Source organism: Lonchura striata, chromosome W (assembly GCF_050655825.1).
Source record: "Lonchura striata isolate lonStrDom1 chromosome W, ASM5065582v1, whole genome shotgun sequence".
NCBI lineage: Eukaryota > Metazoa > Chordata > Aves > Passeriformes > Estrildidae > Lonchura > Lonchura striata.
In genome coordinates, this window is record NC_140743.1 from 6,184,117 (window position 1) to 6,206,875 (window position 22,759).

General features: G+C 44.2%; 1 pseudogene; it reads left to right on the forward strand.

Annotated features, from left to right (window-relative positions):
- Nucleotides 1-305: 305 nt before the first annotated feature.
- LOC146763003 (uncharacterized) lies at nt 306-1,373 on the forward strand (annotated as a pseudogene).
- The last annotated feature ends 21,386 nt before the right edge of the window (nt 1,374-22,759 follow it).

Consider the following 22,759-nt stretch of genomic DNA (forward strand, 5'->3'; position numbering starts at 1 on the left):
CACAAGGGTGAAATTAGATTTATCAGAAGTTAGTTTATTATAAGTTATAGTTTATGTTTAGAATTAAGTTTGTTCCTTTCATGTTAAACAAGGCATTCAAGAACCTGAGAAATATGTGGTGGGTCACAATGTTTCTATTAAGTAATTTTTTGGTAATTGAAGTATCTGGAATCCTTGACATTGACAAGAGAGAAAACATGTGGATCACTTGGGCCAAACAAAATAGGCAAGATTCATTCTGCCTGTCGTTAACCACACCATCTAATCCTTTTTGTACTTGTTTAATTGGAGTTCCGTTGGGTCCCATGGCAGAGTTCAAAACTTGGACCCGAGCTCAAATAAATCCAAAAAGCACACTGGGAGCACAAGCTGTTGCATTTGTGCAAAATCTTAAATTTATTGATGCCAGTCTTCAAGAATTTGATCTTTTGGGTTCTGTCCCAGGAAATTACTGCTTGATATTTGGACCGTATGCTATCAAACCAACTTAAGAAAAAAGACAATTAACAGATGACAACACTTGGTTGTCTCCCAGATCACCACTGTATTATAATTTTTCAGAATATTGTAACAATTGGACTCATCCTGTGACACCGTCAAGAGGCGGTACGGGAAAACTGCCCCCAGGAACCTTCCTCATTTGTGGGGACCGAGCCTCGTCTGCAGTACCTCAAAATGCTAGGGGAGACCCATGTTACATTGGTAGACTAACGCTGTTTGCTCCCACCATACATCAGGTTCTTGGATTGCCTCAAAAGACTCAACAAGCCAAACGCAGTGTTCTCCAAATAGACCCCAATTGTAAAGATCAAGTGTCATTATGGGGGCACGCTTTGGTAGTACTAGCCTCATTTTTCACCCCAGGAGTTGCTTCAGCGCAAGCTCTCACACAATTGAGAACCCTAGCCTGTTGGACAGGAAAACAAAATAATATCATATCTAAACTGATAAGTGAGCTTGCTGCAGATGTAGATAATACTCGTCATGCGGGTCTGCAAAACAGAGCTGCCATTGATTTCCTTCTTCTAGCAGAAGGACATGGGTGTGAAGAATTTGAAGGCATGTGTTGCATGAATGTGTCTGACCATTCTCAATCAATTAATAAACAGTTAATGCAATTGAAGGACAACATGAAGAAACTTGTAGTAGTAGACACTCCGTTTGATAACTGGCTCAATTCTCTAGGTTTTGCTGGTTGGATCAGATATTTAATTCTTTTTGGTATTGTGTTTTTTCTTATCTTTATTCTAGTTATTATACTGTGTTTACTACAGTGTATGCAAAAGTTAGTGCACCGCAACTTCATGTCAGCCTGGGTAGCTCAAAAAGAAAAAGAGGGAATTGTTGCAGCATTTCTGAGAAGGAGGGCATGATTTATGTCTGGAATGAGATTTGAGCTACTCCAGCCTAGGCCTCAGATCTGGGCCTTGTGAGGCCCTCTAAGCCTGTGACGCAGTTAGAAATTAAGAGTTTGTGATGCAGTTAGAAATTATATTAAGGTGTGATGGGAAGCACTGGGCTGTCTGGGTGTGAAGTAGTATAGGTTAATAGTGTGAAGTTTAGTCCACCTTAAGACAAAGACAAACAATGTTAGCTTGCCAATGAGAGTGCCTTTGTAAACTGTAAACTGTAAACTATATAGAAGTGCATAAAAAACTGCCATCTTCTTACTAATAAACGGAGAACGTTTGATTAACCATATTGATTTGACATGCATTTTGTCCTGTCCAGTTTTACTGCCTTATGAGGACCCTGGCTACGGGATACAGCCCAGAAACTCCTTTTTGTGCTGTAGCAGGAATTGTGTATTGTGGTATGTTAGGAAGGATGAAAGTTTGACAAGAAAGTCTCACAAATATGTATGCTTGGCAGAAAGATTTTTGAATGTAGAATCTGAAGAAGGAATAGAAATGAAAGCAAGTTTTGATATAGAAGACAAAATTGCTGAGCCAGTTTTACTGGCTAACTAAGAAGGCAAAGGGTATGTTAGTTAGAAGGGGGTTTTATAGCTCAGAGCAAAGGATAAACCCACCTCAAACAGAAGACATTTTTACCAAGCAGAAAGATACCATAGGCAAACAAACATGCCGATGCTGCAAGTAGAAAAAAGGTCTCAGAATTTTCCACTGCAAGAAAATTGAAAGCCAACTTCTAGCTTAAACTGTAACATACTAACTTCTAGTGATTGGAGAATAGTAACATGAATATGGTAATTATAGTTGTTATGATAGGCTATAGGTAAAATTTAAGGTATAGATTGGTTCTTCGGTATTAAGATGCTCAGCAAAGAAAAGTATTTAATGCACTGTAACCAAAATTAAAGGGTCTTCAGGCTTGTCTGCAGCTGGAGCTGACAACTGTAGGAGCAGGTTCTGTCACCCACCACCCTGGACTGCTGTAACATCTTGTATACAACAAACTGCATTTTGAAGCATCGCCTGGAGTCCTGCATCTCTCATTCAGGCTCTTACTGTGGTACATTAGTAATTTTTGAATTGGGGTGTGCAGGTGCTGCGCAGAATAGAAGCAGTGTTAATTCCAAATTCTCAACCAGGTTAGGGTTGATATTAGAACTCAAAGACCCCATGCTGCAATCTGGAAGACAAAAGATTTGACTGTTCAAAACATCCAAATACAGAATGTTTTCATTGTGATATATAACTGCAAAGTGAGTTGAAGACGTGTTTCAGCCCCAGTAGCCATAAATTAACATGAGTAGCTTTACACACAGCAGTCATTCCATTCACTCCAGTGACTTTAACTCATTGCCATCCAAGTTGCACACCCAACTTTTTGGATTGCACTGGTGTGCTGGGAAAGGGGGCTGGAGCACTGAGACGCGGAGGCTTCCCCATGACCCGTCAGCATAAGACCACGCGAGTGTGGGACCACATGAGTGGCTCGGTGTCTGCTTGCAAGAGGGTGCTGGGGCACCAAGCCGAGGCAGGAGAGGAGTGGCAGAACTGATCCAGTGGTACAGGGGTCCCTGTACTGTAAGCAGGTTGTTTATTTGCTTTAGTTTTCCAAGGAGGGACAGCTTCCTTCCTTCCTTCCTTCCTTCCTCCCTCCCTCCCTCCCTCCCTTCTGGCTAATTGGGAACTGGGCTTTTGTCTTGGTTTGACAAGACAGGAGTCTGTGAAGCAGGACAAAAGCCTCCTGTGCAATGGAGAAAGGTAAAACCCCTCCCTCCAAATTACCAGAATTTTTTAATCAAAAGGCTCTCAGGCAAAGATATGGGAATGGGAGTAACATTTCTTTACTAGGAGAAAAACTAGATAACAATTTAAAAAGGCAAATGCAATCGGTACAAACAAAACTAGTGATAAAGTCCACAACCTGAGGATTCGGGGTGTTGGTAGCAGTCCGGTTGAAATGATAGCTGCTCCTCTTGCAGTGGCTGATGAATTGCAGATGAAGTGGTGATCTTTAGAAGGGTATAGTTTTTTCTGAAGATCTAGTGGCAGTTGGGCCGGTCTTCCTCTGTGCTGGGGCCGCCTCCGAGCTCCGCCGCCACCGCCTCACCGCGCTCCGGCCACTTCTCTCGGGAGTCCTGCCGAAGGAGCTGCTTCTCTGGGAATCCCGCAAAGAGAGAGAGCTCCTCTGTCTCCCAAAAGGTACCACTTTATACAATAAAAGAGTGCTTGGCTTCCCCCTCTGGGTGGAGCATCTCACAATGAGATGGTGTCATGTTACCAGGACTGCAGTGAGTCAGTCAATGGCCCATTAACAAACCATTACCTCTTCGAAGCAAACCATTGTTCTTGGAAGAGATAACAAACCTGCCCAACCTCCAACAGATGGCAAATAGAATACAAGCTTATCTTACAAACCAGGACATTATCCACCCCTTATTCTATTTCCATCTGCACACAATGAAATCTTACACCCAGTTCTCACTTAAGACTAAGTTTCCCTGTGGTACACAGCAGGTCTCCCCATCTTTCTGCATTACCCACCAAGTGTAACCAGGTCCTTGAGCAAAGACAATCCCACGAATGGGTTGGTCTTTGCCTGAGGTGGGATTAATCCAAACAGTTTTCCCTAAAATACCTTTCATATGTACTACAGGGACCTTATCTCCATCTACTGTGTGTAAAGGTTCTGACTGGGCAGGGCCAGCTCGATTGACAGACCCTCGGGTGTTGACCATCCAGGTTGCTTTTGCCAGGTTAATTTCCTATTTTCTAAATGTTCCCCCACCAAGTGCCTTTAGGGTAGTCTTAAGGAGTCCCTTGCACCGTTCAACTTTGCCGGCAGCTGGAGCATGATAGGGAATATGATATATCCATTTGATACCATGTTCTCTGGCCCAGGTGTTGATAAGGCTGTTCTTGAAATGGGTGCCGTTGTCAGACTCAATTCTCTCAGGTGTGCCGTGTCTCCGCAGGACTTGCTTTTCCAAGCCTAAGATGGTGTTCCGGGCAGTGGCATGAGGTACGGGGAAAGTCTCCAGCCATCCAGTGGTGGCTTCCACCATGGTCAGAACGTAGCGCTTGCCTTGGCGTGTCTGGGGCAGTGTGCTGTACTCAATCTGCCAGGCTTCCCCATACTTGCACTTGGACCACCATCCACCATATCATAGGGGCTTCACTCTCTTGGCCTGTTTGATGGCAGCACACGTCTCACAGTCATGGATAACCTGGGACACACTGTCTATGATTAGATCCACCTCTCGGTCTTGTGCCCACTTGTAGGTGGCATCTCTGCCCTGATGACCTGAGGCATCATGAGCCCATCGAGCCAGGAAAAACTCCCCTTTATGGTGCCAATCTAAGTCTATCTTTGACACCTCTATTTTTGCTGCCTGATCTACCAGCTCGTTGTTTCGGTGCTCCTCATTAGCCCGACCTTTGGGGACATGGGCATCTACATGACGGACTTTCGCCGTTAGCTTTCCCACCCTAGAGGCAATGTCTTTCCATATATCAGCAGTCCAGATTGGCTTTCCTCTATGTTGCCAGTTGGCCTTCCTCCACCTTCCCAGCCAGCCCCACAGAGCATTGGCTACCATCCAAGAACCAGTATAAAGGTAGAGCTTTGGCCACGTCTCCCTTTCAGCAATGTCCAGAGCCAGCTGAATGGCCTTGAGTTCAGCGAGTTGGCTTGATCCACCTTCTCCTTCGGTAGCTTGTGCAACTTGGCGTGTGGGGCTCCATACGGCTGCTTTCCACTTCGGTTCATCCCTACAATGCGACCGAAACCGTCAGTGAAAAGAGCGTAGCAGGTTTCCTCTGCTGGTAGTTGGTTGTATGGTGGAGCTTCTTCAGCCCTTGTCACTTGTACCTGCTCCTCATCATCAGTGAGACCAAAGTTTTCACCTTCTGGCCAGTTCGTAATTATCTCCAAAATCCCAGGGCGATTCAGGTTTCCAATACGGGCGCGCTGAGTGATGAGGGCAATCCATTTGCTCCATGTGGCGTCAGTGCATGGTGGGTAGTAGTAACCTTTCCTTTAAACATCCACCCCAGCACCGGTAGTCTGGGTGCCAGGAGGAGTTGTGCTTCTGTGCCAATTACCTCCGAGGCTGCTTGAACTCCTTCAAAGGCAGCCAAGATTTCCTTCTCTGTGGGAATGTAGTTGGCTTCAGACCCTCTTTAACTTCGGCTCCAGAATCCCAGTGGTCGGCCTCGAGTCTCCCCAGGCACTTTCTGCCAAAGGCTCCAGGACAACCTATGGTTCCTAGTTGCAGAGTAGAGCACATTCTTGACCTCTGGTCCCGTCCTGACTGGGCCAAGGGCTACAGCATGAGCGATCTCCTGCTTGATCTGGGTGAAGGCTTGTTGCTGCTCAGGGCCCCAGTGGAAATCATTCTTCTTTCGGGTAACCAGATAAAGAGGGCTCTCAATCTGGCTATACTCGGGAATGTGCATTCTCCAGAAACCTGTGGCACCTAGGAAAGCTTGTGTTTCCTTTTTGCTGGTTGGTGGGGACATAGCTGTGATCTTGTTGATGACCTCAGTGGGAATCTGGCGCCGTCCGTCTTGACATTTCACTCCCAGGAACTGGATCTCTCGGGCAGGTCCCTTGACTTTGCTCTTCTTGATGATCAAGCCAGCTTCTAGTAGTATCTGGATGATCCTCTCACCTTTCTCAAACACTTCTGCCGCTGTGCTCCCCCACACAATGATGTCATCAATGTATTGCAGGTGTTCTGGAGCCTCACCCTTTTCTAGTGCAGTCTGGATCAGTCCATGGCAGATGGTGGGGCTGTGTTTCCACCCCTGGGGCAGTCGGTTCCAGGTGTACTGCACGCCCCTCCAGGTGAAAGCAAACTGAAGCCTGCATTCTGCTGCCAGAGGAATGGAAAAAAACGCATTAGTAATATCAATGGTGGCATACCACTTTGCTGCCTTGGACTCCAGCTCGTACTGGAGTTCCAGCATATCCAGTACAGCAGCGCTCAGCGGTGGAGTCACTTCATTTAAGCCACGATAGTCCACAGTCAATCTCCATTCTTTGTCAGATTTGCACACAGGCCAGATGGGGCTGTTGAAGGGTGAGTGGGTTTTGCTGACCACCCCTTGGCTCTCCAGCTCCCGAATCATTTTGTGGATGGGGATCACAGCATCTCGATCCGTCCGATACTGCCGGCGGTGCACTGTCAAGGTCGCAATTGGCACGCGTTGTTCTTCCACCCTTAGGAGTCCTACTGCAGAGGGGTTTTCTGACAGTCCAGGCAAGGTGTTCAATTGCTTAATGACTTCTGCCTCTACAGCGGCTATTCCAAAAGCCCACCTGAGTCCCTTTGGGTCTTTGTAATAGCCGTTCCGGAGGAAGTCTATGCCTAGGATACACGGAGCATCTGGGCCAGTCACTATAGGATGTTTCTTCCACTCCTTCCCAGTCAGGCTCACCTCGGCTTCCACCAGAGTCAATTGTTGTGATCCCCCTGTCACACCAGCAATGGAAACAGGCTCTGCCCCCACATGTCCCGATGGTATCAGAGTACACTGTGCACCAGTATCAACTAAAGCATCATATTTTTGTGGCTCTGATGTGCCTGGCCATCGGATCCATACTGCCCAGAAGATCCGGTTTTCCCGTGCCTCACCCTGGCTAGAGACAGGGCCCCTCTAACACTGGTTATCATTCCTTTCCTGGGCATACATACTAGAGGTCCCTTCAAGGGGGTCTGACAGATCGTACCCACAAGCTTGGTCACGGGAGGTTGAGGCTACCTTCACTTTGGTGGAATTCCCCTGGTTAGAGTTTCCCTCTTGAGTTGACGGACCCGTGCTGCCAGGACAGAAGTGGGTTTCCCATCCCACCTCCCCATGTCTTTCCCATGGTCACGCAGGAAGAATCACAGATTAGCCCATTGGGTGTACCCTCTCTCTAGCTGGGCATTGTTGGGCGCTGATTCTGGGGCCTGTGACTCTCACGAGTGCTGCATTAACCTTCCTTATCTCCTCCCTCATCTCCTCTTTAAACTCCTTAATTACAGCTGAGATATGAGCCTGCATTGGGCCATTAATCATACTCTCATAATTCCTAAGTTTGTTGGCAACAGAGCCCACTGTCTCCCGGTGAGCGTCAGCATTGATTGTTGCAATGAAAGTGGTGTATTGAGATGGCCCAAGATTTGCTATATTCCACAGCATTTGTCCTGTACACCTGACCTTGTCGGGGTCATTATTGTGTCGTCCATCCCTCCCAAAGAGTACGTCCAATACTGCCACTTCCCTCCGTTGTTGGATCCCTTCCTCCAGGGTCTTCCAGCGCATTCTATGATGGTGCTCCTGCATTCTCTCCCTGTGGACAAACCTCTCCCTGACACTCATTAATAGCCGCTCCCAGAGAGAAAGGGACCCTGGTTCCCTTACAAAAATCTGATTTATACCCGAGTCCTGGGTCAAGGGTCCCAAGTTCCTTGCCTCACCACCATCCAGTTGCACGCCTGTACCCATAAGATCCCAAACCCGGAGTAACCAAGTAGTATAAGCCTCACACCCTCGTCGCACATAGTCTTTATGCAGATTACGAAGACTTTTGTCCATCAGGGACTCGGTGATGATAGCAATCTCTGGCTCCCCTGTGGGTTGTGAGGTTCCTCCATTCCTGTCCCTATCTGCAGGGTGCTCTGCTTTCACCTTAGACTTCCTTGTTTCTACCGGGGCAACTGCTGCTGGCTGTGACTGCCTTTGTGGTTCAGCTGGAACCTGGACAGTTGTAACATTTGTGGGTTCCACAGCTGTACTATTAGACTGTCCCTCCTCAAGGCAAAGGGCCGGCTTCTCACCAGCTGGGGAAATGCACTCCTTCAGCATCTCTCGTATCTCCTTAACCAGAACTCTCACCCAATCTGGGTGGTTCATTTCTGAGGTGGGCTGTGGGGCAGGGTCAGGCTCTGGAGCAGCAGCATCTCGAGTCTCTGGGGCAGTGTCAGGTTCTGCAGGAGCATACCTAGCTTTTGGTGTAGGTGTGAGGGTAGTTATCCAGGTTAATCTTCCCTTATCTCTGAGTGCCAAATATAACAGGGCTATCAGCAACACCACCCATTGTATGATATCATTACCACTTAGAGAGGATCTTAACCCTTTGAGAACTGGTGGAGCAGACCCAAAAAGATGGTTAAAAGGTTGGGAGAAAGTTTCCCCAGGTGCTATTTCCTCGCAGTAGGTACCGTTATTAAAGTAACCCCAAAAACATACAGTTAACGTGTGATAGCTATGAATCCATGTACCTGCCTTCCAGAGGAAATTAAAGATCCATTAATTTCTCACCCAATTAACCCAGAAGCCAAACTTGATAACAGACACAGTAGCCTTAGTTATAGGACCCATTTTTAGATAAGGGTCTGCAAATGGGAAAAGTATAGCTACGATCACATGCCACCCAAACCAAGGTAAACTAGACCACATGGTGATGCTTAAGATGTTTCTACACACAACAAAAAACCAAATTACTTAAGAACTGTTAATCCTTTTTCCCTCTCAATGCCCTCGAGCCCCGCATTGATGCACCAAAATCTGTCTTGGTTTGACAAGACAGGAGTCTGTGAAGGAGGACAAAAGCCTCCTGTGCAATGGAGAAGGTAAACCCCCTCCCTCCAAATTACCAGGATTTTTAAATTAAAAGGCTCTCAGGCAAAGATATGGGAATGGGAGTAACAATTCTTTACTAGGAGAAACTAGATAACAATTTAAAAAGGCAAATGCAATTGGTACAAACAAAACTAGTGATAAAGTCCACAACCTGAGGATTCGGGGTGTTGGTAGCAGTCCAGTTGAAATGACAGCTGCTCCTCTTGCAGTGGCTGATGAATTGCAGCTGAAGTGGTGATCTTTAGAAGAGTATAGTTTTCTCTGAAGATCCGGTGGCAGTTGGGCCGGTCTTCCTCTGCGCCGGGGCCGCCTCCGCCTAACCGTGTTCCGGCCACTTCTCTCGGTAGTCTTGCCGAAGGAGCTGCTTCTCTGGGAATCCCGCCAAGAGAGCGAGCTGCTCTGTCTCCCAAAAGGTACCCCTTTATACCATAATAGAGTGCTTGGCTTCCCCCTCTGGGTGGAGCATATCACAATGAGATGGTGTTATGTTACCAGCCCTGCAGTGAGTCAGTCAATGGCCCATTAACAAACCATTACCTCTTCGGAGCAAACCATTGTTCTTGGAAGAGATAACAAACCTGCCCAACCTCCAACAGATGGCAAATAGAATACAAGCTTATTTTACAAACCAGGACAGCTTTGTAGGAGGGACTGTTGTTGGTCTATCAGGAAGGTAGGATCTATCAGGAGAGCCTGTGGTTAGGCAGATTGGGATGGGACTGGGAGCAAAGCAGGAAGTCTCTAAAGAGAGAAGGAGGAAGTATGGAGATGTCAACAAGTATACCCCCCGATAGCCTGAAACAGAGTGAAGATTTAACAGGGTAGAAATCTATTTAGATTTAAGTGAAATGTGTTGCTTTGAGCTTGCTAGCATAAGTAAAATATTCTGTTTAGTCTAGTAACTCTGCAGCACAAGTAAAACTACTTTAGCTAAAGAGAAAAATTGTGAATTTCCAAGCTGAAGAAATAAGAGCTCTTCAAACCTTTAAACAGACAAAGCAAAGTGACCTAAGTCTTCTTTCTATACTTTCTGATAAAAAACTAGCTACAAGTGTAATTAACTGTAATTGTAACGCAAAATCAGCAGAATAAATATGCATGAACCTATTGTGAAATTCTATGCATATGTAAGCTAGTAAAGAAGAATAAAAAATGATCAAGAGTTCTCAGAAGCATCAATGTCCTTTGAAGGAGAATGATCCCTCACATGCGACCAGCGCTACAATAAACATACAGTCCCTACAAATCTTTATAAAAATTCTAGAGTTGTAATTTTTCATCCCCGTTTCATTATGGCGAGCCAGCCAGGAGGGTTTTCTGTCCTCGAAGGGGCAGAGGGGAGAACAGACCTCCTTGGCACACCCCAAGGAATTTCCCTGGAGGGGGCTTCACTCTCCCATCATACCAGGGACCCACCACACAGGAGCCCTTTTTAACTTTTAAGGTGGGTCAGGATCAAGAGGAGGTATGCTTCCTGGTAGACACATTTTGAATTTTATCCGTAAAGAAGGAATATTGTCAAAAAGATATTTTGATTATTCAAGGGGTTGTGGAAATTGTGGTTTCTTCTGTAGGCTTAGAAGTTTGAATGTATCTTTCTCTGAGGCAATTGTGGTAAATGGATTTGAGGATTTAATTCCTTTGTCTACGTGGGGTTTTATGTGAAGCCAAAAGGCTCCTGTTCGGAGGGGACCCACACCCCTGTCCTTTTCTGTATTTTGTTGTGAAAAGCCAGAATTGGCAGGTTTCAGTCCTGAAGCCAATTCTGCCACTTCTATCTTGTGGGGAACCCCCCACCAGTCTAGGGTTTGTTGTAGAGAACTAGAATTGCAGGTACTAATCCTGAGGCCAATTCTGCAGCTGCTGCCTTGTGGGGATGGTGTTGTCCCTATGCAGGCCTAGGTATTTATCATACAGCATCCTCTCTGGGGGCTATAGGAAAACTTTAGGGGAAAATATTTTGTTATCCTTCCTTGGTTAATTTTTTAGTCGCCTCCCTACCCCTGGGGTGGACTTGATTCAAAAAAAATTGCATTAGAGAGCAGTTGGTTGCTAAAAAATGACTGATTACTGAAAAAGTGATTGGTTATTAAAACAGGCTTTAGGCAGTGGTACTGCTTGCAGTCAAACTTGATAATCTCCAAAATAAAATCACTGGAACAAAAGGAGCAAACTGATAAGGAGAACTGCTCCAGGAGGAAAAGAAGAAGCCTGATAAAACCCTGACCAAAAAAAAGCAACTCAAATGCCTAATTCACAGACTGCAACTCTTGTAAAACTTTTTAAAAGCAGTCTCACTCCTTCCGCTGAACAATCTGTTGGAGGAAACCCCACTGAAAACCTGTGAGAAACAACAGAACTGTAGCAACAAGCACTTCATAGTAAAGCCGATAGTTTAGCTTGACATGGAGCTCGCCCCCGCTGTTGTAGCTTTCCCGGTAGCTGAAGGGGGAGAAGGCGTGCAGACTCTGTCCTTGTAGTCTTCGTGGCACACTGGTAGCTGGAGGTGAAGAGGTGTGCAGTCTGTATCTGTAGCCGAACTCTCCTCTCTCCTTTCCTCCTGTCACACTGGTAGCCGAAGGGTGAGGGGATGTGCAGAGCCTGCTGCTGAAGTCCAGCAGCAGCTATCCCCTCTCCTTCCCTCCTGGTAACACCAGGGAGAGTTGCTCCTTTGCTCCTGCTTCCCACAGCCCAGTCCAGTCTGGTCCTCTGCAGGCTATGGTGACTGGTCAGACACAGACTAGAGATGTGGTTCCCTTTTCCCCAACCAGCACACCCATCCAGCCCCCTCCACTGTGCTCAGCTTTCCACTTAGGGGTGTTTTTCATCCCCAAAACCCCCTCCCATGATTCCACTGGTCTATTTTGCATCCCGGTCCTAGTGTGGGTGGGGTTGTAGGTGATTCCCAGGAGCAATTAGCTAATTAACATTTCAATGTTAGTACTTAGCTCAAGTGTCCCAGCAAGGCTGTTTTGTTCATAACACTTGTAACAAGAGATAGTTAGCCATTTTGTGCCTTGCTAATGAAAGGCTGCAGAACTCATGGTTGTGAGGCTGTGAAACTGATAAGAAATAATAAACACCTGAGTCTGAACATGAAATACCATCTCAAGTGCTTTCAATCCCAACCTTGACAGAGGTAGAAAATACAAACAGAGAATCCACAACTTGTTATAAGTTTAGCACTGTCTTTTGCGACACTTATCTGGAATTGGAAGATGCTGTAACAAGTCGCAGTATTAACCTCTTTATTCCGAGTACATGGCAGGACATTGAGAGATACATATCATAGAGATTGGGAAGAAGAATTTTGTTACTAAGTAAAAGAATTTACTGCCTTTTAGAAAAAAGGGAGACTGAGACATGGGGTTAGGAATTAGAGGGGTATTCATTAGAAATGGATATTTAGATGAAATATTGTTTAATATTTGCTGCATTTTACTGTGCTAACTTCCTGTAAAGGGAAGACAGGGTATACGTGGGGGGCAGGGTATACATTCAAGAGCAACATAAAATACAAGGATGTGTGATAAGAGAAGGATGATGTTCATCAAAACAGGACAAAGTTACAAGGATACCAAGATAAGAAGGCTCCTCTGGACCCCCATACCAGATCAAACTAACCTCGTGGTTTAGACTGTGACTAAAGGATCAGTAAGCATGCACAAGAAGTCAGGGTGAGAAGGTCAACTTTGATGAAGACTACTTACTTCATCTCCCTGCAACCCCCAAGGACCCCCAAAACGACCACCAGAGACAAGTACGAAGGCGCAAGGGACTGATAAGCTAATTAGCATATTAAGTGGTACAAGGTGGAGCCAGGAAATGAATATGCATAAATGTATTACAAAACCTAATGTATATGTAACATTTTAGAGGATAAAAAAGAACTGCTGAGAGCAGGTAGATGCGCATGCCTTTGTGGAGATATCCCACATGCATCTGGCCAAAAATACATACCTACTTTATAATTCACTTTGAGTTTTAGAGTCTTTCTGCATATCAGTGGTGGCCAGTGGCAGGACCCAAGGGAATGGCCTGAAGCTGTTTGGAGGTTAAGGTTGGATATGAGAAAAAGGTTCTTCACCCAGAGGGTGGTCAGACACTGGAACAAGTTTTCCAGGGAAGTGGTCACAGCACTAAGCCTTACAGAGTTCAAGAAACATTTGAACAATACTCTTGGGTTGGGCACATGGTGTAATTCTTGGGGATGGTCCTGTGCAGGGCTGGGAGTTGGACTTGGTGATCCTTATGGGTCCCTTCCAACTCAGCACATATGTGATTCTGTGATTCTGTGAAGTAATAGAGTGAACCTTGCCATTTAACTTTGTTGAACTTTTGTAAATTTGTGTTAAACCTGCCTTTGCTGGTGATTCTTTAAATCACCTAAACCACTCATTTGTGACACCAACCTCATGCTCCCTGTCTTTCAGCTCCCTCTGTCAGCCTACCTTCCCTTCTCCACAGACGTCTTTCAAGGCACTGATGTGACTTGATTCCGTGAAATGCATCTAGGACAACTCCTCACTTTGCACTTCTGAAATAAACATCACAGAAACCATAGAATGAGGAGAAGGGTTAAAGTACCTTTTATCAGAACTCACTGGTAGGGGACATGATGTTTGTAGCAGCAGCTCTCTGGCCATAGAGAGAAACAGACAACTTTCCCAGGCATTGTTCTGGGAAAGGCTGTGAGAAGATCAGAAAAAAGAATGAGAAACAATTCTTACCTTAACTTGCTGCACCCGGTATTGTGAACATGTAGAATGCGTTATGGAGATTTGTTTGCCAAAGGGTGGTTTCTTAATTAACCAATGGTGATGGTGTTTTGATTAAATGACCAATTAGGTCCAGTTATATCACAACTGTCTATAAAAGTATGGATTTCTTAATAAAAAGTATCAGCCTTCTGTGAAATATATGGAGTCTATATCAATTATTACCCAGCTGGGGACCCATTACCCTAACAGATGTTAGTTATAAATTCAGGCTGAACAAAGACACTGGACCACATGTCAGGGACCTCTTAGGCTGTTATTATATAGTAGCCTTAACTCTGGCAACTAGCCCACTATTTATACTCAAAAGTGTTGGCTAAAAAGCCCTTAAATTCCTCTCTGCAGGACCATATCTTCAGATCACACTTTTTTTGGTAATAACAGTCAAAATGTTTGAGACAAATCATGCTTATGCCTGGTCCTCCAGACCTTTTTACTGGATCTGATTCGGATGGCATTAATTTTATTCATAGCAGACCATATGGTGTTGTGCTTTGTATTTGTGGCAAACAAATATTTTGGCTATTGCTGAATGGTACCTGCACAGCATCAGTGTTTTTTCTCTTTCCCCCTCTTTCCTCACATCAAGTAGGCTGGGGTGGGCAAGAGATTGGGAAGGAACATAGTAAAGATGGATGACCCCAAATGACCAAAAGGATATTCCATACCATGCTCAGCAATAAAAGCTCAGGGAAAGCAGGAGGAAGGAGCAGACATTTGTTGTAATGCTATTTGCCTTCCTAAGAAACTGTTATGTGTGCCGAGGCCCTGCTTTTCAGGAAGTATATGGTCATCTGCCTGCCAATGAGAAGTAGTGAATGAATGTATTTTTGCTTTGCTTGCACATGCAGCTTTTGCTTTACATATTAAACTGTCATTATCTCAATCAATAAGTCTTCTTGCCTTCCTTCTGTTTTTTCACCATCTGGCAGGCGAGGGGAGTGAACAAGAAACGGGGTGAGTGTTTGACTACTTGCTGGGGTCAACCTTTAAACTATATTTGTAGGACATCTATCCTGGATTGTTCCATGTTATAGATGGATAATGAGATTATTTGCTATTGCAATTAAGGGATAAATATTGTGTGAATATTAAGAGAAGCTTTATTGATGTATAATTATGTTATTGTAGTCTGTTGTTTAGATGTCCTCTGTTCTCCCCATAGTCTCCTTTCCCCTCCCTCTGTATTGTTACAATCAGACAGCCTGAGTCATCTAGGACAGGCAGAAAGAAGGAGTGTACAAAAACTTTTTTTTTTTTTTTTTTTTTGGGGGGGGGGGAACGTCACAGCATGACAACACCTGACCCTCCAATCAAGTTGCAAGAAAGCAGACTCCACCAATAAACAGCGAAGAAGCATTGACTGACAGACTCTGGGAGGGGCCAGGGTTGGCTGATGCAATCCCCCCTGGGATATAAAAGGCGAAGCATCCATCTTGAAGATGAGCCAGCCACATGGTAGGCAATCACGAGGGCAGCTCCCAGGCATGCTTTTCCTTATTTAGTCATTTTGTTGTCTTTTTTGTTAAGGTTTAATAAACCTTTAAAAATTTTTAAAGTGAGAAGTTGTTTCTCGCATTCCGGAAATAAAAGTGGACCTGGTAAAAATCAAAATGGTGCTGAAGACCCCTCCGTACCAGTTCTGTTTATTTTTACTTAACATAGAGGAAAAAAGGAAGGGGGCCATCTTATCTGAACAGAATAGGAATTACTAAAAGTCAAGCACTGTCATTCTCAACTGATTAAATTATCCAATCACTCATTTAATACAAATCCAGTCTTCTTATGAGATTGACACTGAGATTAAAAAATATACACTTTGAGGCAATTTCCAAATATCTCAGGTATAACTCCATTATCAGTACAATGAAATGTTTAATAGGGATCTTTAAGTCCATATAGTCAACAACTTCCAGATAAAATAAATGAAATTACATGGAGGGAAGATTTAAAAATTTCTTGTGATGAAAGGTTATCCAGATGTTAAATCATCGCTTGAAGCTTCCTGCAGAGTTTTGAACCCTCAAATGTTTTTTCCCATTGTTACAACCTCACAAAAACCCTATAAATATCATTATCTTTTTCAAAACTATATTTAGGTCTAAAACAAGAAAACAGTGCCTCTTTAAGATGAATTTTGAATTATCACATCAGTGCTAATTGTAAAATAGGAAGATATTATAATGACTAGGTCTAAAAAGAAAATAGCTTTAAAGAAAGAACTCAAGTGCAACAGAGATATGGAAATCCAGGGCATCCCTCTGGCTGCCCTGGAAGATCTGGGACCCAGGCAAGGGGGTCAGGAACCCCCCTGTACAGAGCCCTGAGAGACACTGTCTCTTATCTCTGTCCATGGAAAAGAGTTTTCAATCTTACAGGATGAATTACAAGCTCTGAGTGTTTGATATAAGTAATAATTAGTGTGGCACAGGTGCAAAAGTAGAATTTTAGGATTCTAGATAAGGGGTTCAAAGGGTGCAAGATAGAGGAAATTGGGTGCGCCTTGTCCTTCTTCTTCATGCCCTTCATGTTTCACTGTAGTGTTGTCATTTTTCTATTGGTTTAGACTGGGGACACACTGTTCGACATGGGTGATAGATATTGACACGTTATTGTAAATATAGCACACGTAGTTTCTGGTGTATGTTTGTAACATCCCACTGAGGGGCAGAGCCCTGCACGCTGTCCTGCAAGACAGACCTGCTGCAGGTCAGACAGAACATGTTATGGATAAGCAAAAATAAACAACCTTGAAAACCAGCACAGATGAATTATGACTTCTTCTTTGGCAGCGGGGCTGAACGACAGAGACTTTCTACAATCTCAGGATCATTTAAATATCACAGATTCCAACATAATTGGGGTCCCTTTGGGTGGGCAGTCTGAGGGGACACGAGCCCAGATGACTTGAGCCCAGACCATCGACCACCTGGCATCGACCCAGCCTGAGCACCAAGGGCCCCATTTCCAGAAGGGTATGAACTAGACACCTAATCCCAGACCAAGGAGAGAAGCACAATGTTTCTAATGGTTGTGCTTTATTCAATTTTATATATGTTATTTAGATTCTCTTTCTTTTGAACCTTCTTGAATTGTTGTCGGTTTTGATAAGTTTTATGCATTTTATCATTGAGGTATTTTGTCTTATTTTATATTATGCTTTATATTTTTCAACCTTCCTGTTTCAAAAAAGAAGGAGAAAAAAAGGTGAAGAAGTTCCTGAAATAAGGCTGGAATGAGGCTGGCGATTTTGTGTATTTTAATCTTTTGAAATAATTATTTTGTAGACCCCACTTCACTGATCATCAAGTGAAACGTCAGGAGAGTCCCAGACACTGGACAGATCAAATTGAAAAAATCATTCAAATTAATAACTTTGGGCAAGGATTGTGTTCATGTTTTCACAGAGGTTGAAAATGGTTGTCAGCAGGATGCGTGAGATCTTATCAAGTTCAGAGGAGAGCAGATCCTGACTCCAGAATCAGTCAGCACGCAGACGTGAGCAGGTGTCAAGACAACGGACATCTCTTCATTCTACGTGCAAAAAGAAGACTCTGGGACTTGGGTTTCTTTTGGAACTTGAGTTGTCATCTTTCCATTTCAGAAAAGGGAGATGTTGATGTTGCATTCCCGATTCGCACAGGGAATGAGGCCTGCAGTTTGATCAAGTGTTATATTTGTGCTTCATCTTCTCACTGATTGCCTTGGGTAATGGGGTGGTTTTGTCCATGTTTCAACCAAGAGAAATGTTTGGGAAACTCTGGGCAGCACATCAGGGTTGACACCATCAGTCTGAAACACTCAAGGACAGAAAAGCCCTTTTCAACATGTTTGAATTTGCCAGGGAACAAATGGCTGACTCCAAAAGATACCCCTCCAACAATTTTGCAAGTGCATTCTCAGTTTGGAGAATGGAGGTGGTGTTTGGATGGGCTTTCTTTCTGTGGCTCCTTATGAGCCTTGAAAACTGGAACCTTGCGGCAAAAATGAATTTTTATATAACAATTCAGCTTTTCGTAGTGGCAGAAAACAAAGATAAAATCATAGAAGTCACTCTGTTGTGGTTTGACATGTAAAAGAATTTTCTCGGGAAGAAGAGGGTCAGGCCAATCAGTGGTCGGGGTTGGATATTGGCATTTGGGCTGATCATTGAAGGCTGGACACGCCTCTGAGAACACAGAGGGGTTAAAAGCAGAACTCCCAGGGGAAATTTTTGGTTCCAGTCATCAGAGAGTGCAGACTCTCCCCTGCCTAGCCATGGGCTGGGTGAGGGAGGGGAAGCTGAGGTAGGCCAAAGGGTGGGTGGACCAGAACCGGACAGCTCCCTGCAGATGGAAGGGTGGAGGAAATCTGGGATGTTCACATTTCCCCCCTCCCCCCCTCCCCCCCCCCCCGCCTCAGTCTCTCTGGAGAAAGAGAGAAAGAAACAGTGACGGTGCCAGCAGTACACCACAGGGAAAGACAAGGGGGGGGGGGGGGGGGTGGGAGGTGCCCAGCATGGGAGCTGGAGGTCTGGGCAAAGATCCCAGCTGCAGCCATCTGGGGAATATGAGACTTTTAACCCCTTCATGGATGATGAAAACTTTGTGAAATATTAAATATTACTCCTCCCTGATTTGAAAGAAAAGAAAAGAGACAGTCTGGGACCTGAGATGTTAGAAGGAGAAATTCTAGGTAGGAGGAGATGATGGAGTGGCTTTTAGCTAGACTTTTTCTTGTTAACCATAGACTGAACCAATTTTCTTCTCCAAGAGAGACTGCATTTTAGGGGGATGTATGGTGAGCCAAGAAACCTGCTTCAGTGATTACCAACACAGGAGTAGAGTAAACAGAGAAGAGTTGAGGAGGGTGTAGTGATGCCCTCTGTCTTCAGAAAAAAGATGATCTCTGTTCTTGAGACCCTCAGCCCCAGGGGAGGAAGAAAATAGGGGGGACTGTGGTCCCAAAAATGAGAAACACAACTGTTGCTTTTCTTTATTCCTTAACAAAGCATACTCGAAAAGAAAACCCTATGAGCAGCCTGTCCACTCATAGTGGTGAGAGCACTGTGCATAGAAAAAAGAGTGTCACACTAGCAGATTTTCTCTGGGTGGTGTCATGTGTGACATGGAAACACAAGAAGTGGCAATTGTGTTTCTTAGAGACAGAGGAGACTCCTCTCTCCCTTAATAGACTGAGTATTGATTATCTGAAGGGTGGGAACCTGACTGGGAGTCCAAGTTGTGTCTCACTGTAGTTTGTTAGAATTGGGGGGGGGGGGGGGGGGGAGAGGAGGAATGTTTTGGAAGGTTTTAATTTTAAATTTAGTGTGTGTTGTTCTTTATTTTTCCTTTTATAGTAGTAGTAGTTTAATAAAGTTTTTCCATTGTTATTAAACTTGGGCCTCCTCTGCTCTGTTCCTGATCGTATCTCACAGCATTCATCTGAGAAGTTAAATTTTCATGGGGGGGGCACTGGTATTGTGCCAGTGTCAAACCATAACACACTCCAAACCACAGAATTTTTTAAAGAGGCATCATCTTTGTGTATCTACACTAAGATGTCGAACAAACCATCCAACCAGGTTTCAATATAATTGCCACAGGAGATCTTTTTCATTTGTAAGAACACAGTTAGATTTGCTATCCCTACAGATGTCAGGGAGAGTCAATGTAGCATTGGGAGATCTTTTGTTAACACGCAGCATGACTTTGATAAAACAGAAAGAAGGAAAAAAAAACTAACTAATCAAGTAATCCAGATTGTGACAATGATAAGGTTAACACATGAAAAAAAAGGCTTGGAAAACTGCAATGGTTCTGCTTTCACAGCAGGTGGCATCAAAAAGAGCCTTGGCATAGTTGAATCAAAAGAGGTTGTGGGTGGACTGAAGATGCCCATGCCATTTCTTTTGTATTGAATGAATTGTTAGCTAACAATGTGAAATGAGAACAAAGCAGCAATTGAACATCTATTGCGGCCACATGGACACAAAAGTGATAAATTTGAAGATGTATCATGAGAGAAAACACACCTGAAGGAAAATTAAATCTTAGATGGATGGTGTGTTCAATTTGTTTTACCTTTCACAGTTGCAGAAGGAAATTTTGAAAACAGTTGTATATATTTATAGGGTATTGTAATTCTTCTGATGCTTGTGCCGTGCTTGCTTCAGTGCATGCAGCAGACCATAGACAGAGTTGTCAAAGAAGTGTTCTTGACTCAAAAAGAAGGGGGAGATGTGGGAATCCAGGGCATCCCTCTGGCTTCCCTGAAAGGTCTGGGACCCAGGCAAGGGGTCAGGAACCCCCCTGTACAGAGCCCTGAGAGACACTGTCTCTTATCTCTGTCCATGGAAAAGAGTTTTCAATCTTACAGGATGAATTACAAGCTCTGAGTGTTTGATATAAGTAATAATTAGTGTGGCACAGGTGCAAAAGTAGAATTTTAGGATTCTAGATAAGGGGTTCAAAGGGTGCAAGATAGAGGAAATTGGGTGCGCCTTGTCCTTCTTCTTCATGCCCTTCATGTTTCACTGTAGTGTTGTCATTTTTCTATTGGTTTAGACTGGGGACACACTGTTCGACATGGGTGATAGATATTGACACGTTATTGTAAATATAGCACACGTAGTTTCTGGTATATGTTTGTAACATCCCACTGAGGGGCAGAGCCCTGCACGCTGTCCTGCAAGACAGACCTGCTGCAGGTCAGACAGAACATGTTATGGATAAGCAAGAATAAACAACCTTGAAAACCAGCACAGACGAATTATGACTTCTTCTTTGGCAGCGGGGCTGAAAGACAGTGACTTTCTACAATCTCGGGATCATTTAAATATCACAGATTCTGACACAGAGGAAGTCAGAAAATATCACTAACTGAATGATCTTATACCATTTTATATTAGCTGTTGTTATAAATGGACATGAGAACTTTTAGACGAGTCCTGCCTTAGCCTCAGATTTATGGCTGTAGCTCTATTTTTTGTGGTGATCTGCACCCCAAATTGATCTCACTCACATGTTCTTAAGAATGGCTGACTTGGTCTATTATATAATGAATTATTTATTGAATAGACACAAGATTAACAGACAGAAGACTTTAAACAGACTTACTACACAGGATAAACCAAAGAACTACTAGTAGATACAAATACAGTGCACAATAGAGCTGCCTATATTACAGCTAACGAAGAAATAGTATAGATTAGGAGTCAATGCAATTTACCTCGGAATTGATGATGGAGTACGCATAGACTCCTTTCACTCAATTCCTGGAAAAGTAAACATGGAGTTTGCGTCCAAACTTCGAGGAGCGGCCCTACACATTAGTGTACAGAAGACTTCTGATTTTGTGAATGTTTGTGTAGCTTTTATAGTTTATAAAGTGAAGTGTCTGTCTGTCATAAATTCCAGCAGCTTATCTACCTACATCTTGCTCTCAAGGCAAGATGTTTACTGTCAGCTAGGGATCTCACCTCCCTGGCACCAGAGATGACTCACTAACAGACAGATATCCAGCCTGGGTTATCACACCAATTCATGTGAGGATGAACATGCCCTGAGTTATGCACCAGCGGATAGGCAGAATAGATAAGTTCTTCTGTGGTGTCAGAGAATGAAATGTTATAAGTTACGGCTTAAACATCTTCACAAAGGACTTTTGTCTATTATAGCAAAACTTTATAAAAACTGCAGAGAAAACCACCAAAACCCTGAATGGAGCCCTACACTGCTCATTGATGAAGATAAGATAAAGTGACACAGGGAAGAAGAATGCATTCGCAGAAGGATCAAGCACCTTTGAAGTGGAGACCTCAGCCCAGGGGTTATCAGCTGCCAGGCTGGCACAGACCCTCACACCAAAGGATGGGGGGAAGAGGAAAGGTTTTGGGTGTGTGGTGGAAAAGACTCTTGTCTGAGGCACTGAACACCCATCCTCCGTTGTGCAGAGCCCAACTGCAGAGGCTCCTTCACCCCAGGGAAAGCTGAATCCACATGAAGGACAGCAGAGGGGATGTCATAGACCATCAAGGGCTTCCCCAAAGGGGTCCCCAGACCCTGTGCCAGAACACTGCAACATGATGCAACAGATATAACAGTGTTGCAAGGGACCGTGTCAAACTTGCCCTCCCTAGGGGAGGCACATGGGCATTCCCATCTGGCCCAAATGTATATTAATCCATTGGATACTTTTTGATGGCATCAGGAGGCAGGTGACTCTCACTACCAAGAAGACTAGATGGAGGGGAGCAATGAGATGTCGTTGAGATCCCTGGAAGGGTGATATGTTTCTACCTAACCCCTGTCACTCTGTTAAAGGTGGGGCAGTTATCTTCTGTTAATTAGGCCACCTGTTAAAACCAAGTTCGTCAGTTTTCTTTATCTCTTCCACAACCAATCCTCCCTCTGGGAAGATGTCTTCTGTTAATGAGCCATTAAGTCTCACTGCATGAATGATAAAATTTCATCATCCCACTGTGAGCTGGTCTGCCCAGGGGGAGGAGCTAAGCATTCCTACCTAGATATAATCTGAGATTTAGAACACCAGAGACAGCCTTTTCCCACTGGATTCCCAGAGGAGCAGCTTTCTTCTCCACTGGATTCCCAGACGAAGACCAGGCCCATCTACACCACCACTGGACCTTTAGAGGAAAACTACACCCTTCTACAACATTACTGCTTCAACAGAACCACATCTGTCACTCCAGGAGGACTGCATACACCATTTAATCAGACTGCTACCAACCCCCTGATCAACAGGGTGTCAGGTCATATTCTGACTCTGCCAGTGGTTTGTTTGGGGTTTTTTTTGTACTATTACATTTGTATTTTTAGTTTTCCTAGTAAAGAATTGTTATTCCTATTCCCATATCTTTGCCTGAAAGCCCCTTAATTTCAAAATTGTAATAATTTTGAGGGAGGGGGTTTACATTTTCCATTTCAAGGGAGGCTC